A 3,028-nucleotide genomic window follows, 5' to 3' on the forward strand; every position below is an offset into this window, starting at 1 on the left:
AATTGGATTACATAAGAAATACATATGACCATCTATTCTAGATGTCCTTCTTGATATAAACAAAACTTATACTAAACATATAATGTGTCATTTGGAAACCATATCTCAAGAAAACAAAATCCATGCAAGTAGTTTTTTACATTAAAAATTTTTTAAAGATTTTATTTATTTATTTGACAGAGAGAGAACACAAGCAGGGAGAGAGGCAGGCAGAGGGAGAAACAGGCTCCCCGCTGAGCAGGGAGCCCGATGCAGGACTCGATCCCAGGACCCTGGGATCATGACCTGATCCAAAGGCAGATGCTTCACCGACTGAGCCACCTGGGCGCCCCTCACTTGACCTAGCTGACAAAAATCATAAGCCCTATGACAGTGAGTTCCTAGTGCCCCTAAATACACATTTCTAATGCATGATGGGAAATAAGATATGAATAGACTTTCCATGACTCATCACACATTATGAACCTGAAAACTTTGTCCTGTTGGTCTTTCATATCTCAACCATATTGCACACTTCATAGGTATCATTTCTTGAAAAGAAGCCTTATCAATTTCATATTTTTAGAATTTTTTTTTTTTAAGATTTTATTTATTTGAGAGAGAGAGAATGAGAGAGAGCACATGAGAGGGGGGAGGGTCAGAGACAGAAGCAGGCTCCCTGCCCAGCAGGGAGCCCGATGCGGGACTCGATCCAGGGACTCCAGGATCATGACCTGAGCTGAAGGCAGTCGCTTAACCAACTGAGCCACCCAGGCGCCCCAATTTCATATTTTTATTTCCATTCTAAAAATACCAAAACAAGCTCATTGAAGTACCATATGAAAAAACATTTGAAGAGGAAAAATGGATATTGTATTGTAAGTATTGTAGTAAAACTTGAATACCAAAATATGATATTCACCCACTCCCTTTCACTCTTATTGTGTCATTCCAAGTCCGTTAGATCATCTGCATCCTCTATTTTAGCTTCCTTTTCTAGTAGAGCCAGGGCATTTTGGCCCACTGGAGCCACCAAAAAAAAAAAAAAGTTCAAATCAAGCCAGGAACCCCCTTTGTCACCATGCTCGGCCTGACTCTTGAAATTTTCCAAGCGGCCACGAGGACCCAAGAGCCATAGCGTCTGCAGAATTTCCTAGGTCAGTTCAGGAGCCTGGGAAGTGCCACTGCCCCAAACGGGACTCTCACGGAAGGCTCTCTAGGCCCACCTTGGATGCCGAGGAGGGGAGGCTGGGACCGGTCGGCGCCGCACTCACCGAGACGCAAGAGGCTGTCTCAGTCCCCAGCGGAACCAGGGAACGGCCCGTCCATGTCCCCCCAGAGGGCCGGCTAGGAACAAGAATGGCTGGACAATCCAGCCCATCCCTCAACGTTTGTTGAGGACAAAGGAGACTTGAAGAGCACTCACACTTAGTTGGAGACCTTAGCGCACAGCCAGCTGAGTCAAAAGAGACATAAGCGAAGAAGGGACGCTGTTAGCGATTGGACCGATTGCGCTGGGTCTGGCTGTTAATGTTAAAAAGGATCAGGATCTTCACTGAGTGCACCTTAAGTTGGTGTAAAGTGACTGAGTACCAAGCAATATTTTCAATGCGTAGTAGGGACTGGGACAGCATTGAGCCTCTAATGGGAACCTCACACAATAAATTCAAAGGGAAAGCGGTGGGGAAGCTGACACTGGCGTGAATCGGCATTTGCCCTGCCGCCGGTCTGGGCCCCCTCCTCCATCTCTCCGCCGACCCCACTGCTCCTCGCCCAGGTTCCTCTCGTCCTGTGACTGTTTTTCCGACTGCAAAGGCCCTCCCCCTTCTCATCCTCTGTCTTGCTCTTACTCACTCTCCCTTACACGCTGTCTCCCGGGTTCTCCCTCTTGGGCTCTTTTTTCCCTCCTCTCCCCGCCCACTCCACACTCGAGCTGGAACGAAGATGCCGGCCGCCTAGCGAGCGCGACTTTGCAGCGGGACACCGGGAAAGTCAACAAGCCCTGGTAGGCACGGCCAGGGGATCGGGCCTCGGCACAGAACAGCACGCGGCGTCCCAGAGCGCGGTCGTCCCCTCCGCCACCCGAGGCTGCGGAGGGGGCCGGGGGCCGCGGGGCCCGGCTGCCGGAGGGCGGGAGGGGGAGGCGGGTGTCCCGCGAGGACTGGGGTGAGCTGAACGCCGGGGCGGGCGGCGTCGGGCGGCCCGGCGCCAGCGGGCTGTGGGGTACGGGCAGAGCCAGGACCCACGTCCCGCGTGAGGACGCGGCGCGGTGCGGGGACACAGAGAAGACACGCACAGCTGGAGGCCGAGCGTGCAGGCCTCGGAGCCACTCCAGCCGGACAGACGCTGGCCCGGCCCCAGCGCCCGGCCCCGGGGCGTTTAAGGGCGACGCGGAGCTCCGCGCGGGCGGGGCGGGCGGGGCCGGGGCCTGTGCCGCCCGGGAGGACCGGGCGGGGACGCGGCCGCGGAGCGCCGCTTTGAACCACAAACACCAACGCCCACCCACCACCGCAGGGGCTCCTTCGCGCCAAGAAAAGTTCTGGCGCCAGGAAATTACGAATTGGGGCGGAGCCTTCTGGGGGCGGGGCCTGTAGAGGCGGGGTCAGATGGACCGGGACCGAGCCAGAGAGTGGCGGCGCTGCCAGCGTGGGGTGGGGCCAGTGCGCGGGCGCGGCCGGCGTGGGGCGGGGCCTGGGGAGGGTGAGCGAAAAGCGGGGCCGGGACGTCAGCGGAGAGGCGGGGCTGGGGCCGGGGTGCGGTCGGCGTGGGGAGGATTCTGGGGAGGGCGAGCGCGGAGCCGGGACGGGACGTCAGCGGAGGGGCGGGGCCTGGGGAGGGCGAGCACGAAGCCGGGACGGGACGTCAGCGGAGGGGCGGGGCCGGGGCCGGGGCGCGGCCAGCGCGGGGCGGGGCCTGGGGAGGGTGAGCAGGAAGCGGGGACGGGACGTCTGCGGAGGGGCGGGGCCTGGGGAGGGCGAGCACGAAGCCGGGACGGGACGTCAGCGGAGGGGCGGGGCCTGGGGAGGGCGAGCACGAAGCCGGGACGGGA

General features: G+C 58.4%; 1 protein-coding gene across 2 annotated transcripts in view; it reads left to right on the forward strand.

The window, feature by feature from the left end:
- Positions 1 to 1,757: 1,757 nt before the first annotated feature.
- Positions 1,758 to 3,028, forward strand: part of LOC118010123 (zinc finger protein 705A-like) — a 20,028-nt gene continuing 18,757 nt past the window's right edge. Inside the window, exon 1 of one of the 2 annotated variants that reach the window (XM_035004349.1) lies at positions 1,758 to 1,984. The gene's annotated coding sequence lies outside the window, so the exon portion shown is untranslated. The remainder of the gene's footprint in view (positions 1,985 to 3,028) is intronic. The other variant, XM_035004350.1, reaches the window with a different exon arrangement.

The sequence above is a fragment of the Mirounga leonina genome, unplaced genomic scaffold (genome assembly GCF_011800145.1).
Source record: "Mirounga leonina isolate KUSES-001 unplaced genomic scaffold, KU_Mleo_1.0 Mir_128, whole genome shotgun sequence".
NCBI classification, from domain to species: domain Eukaryota; kingdom Metazoa; phylum Chordata; class Mammalia; order Carnivora; family Phocidae; genus Mirounga; species Mirounga leonina.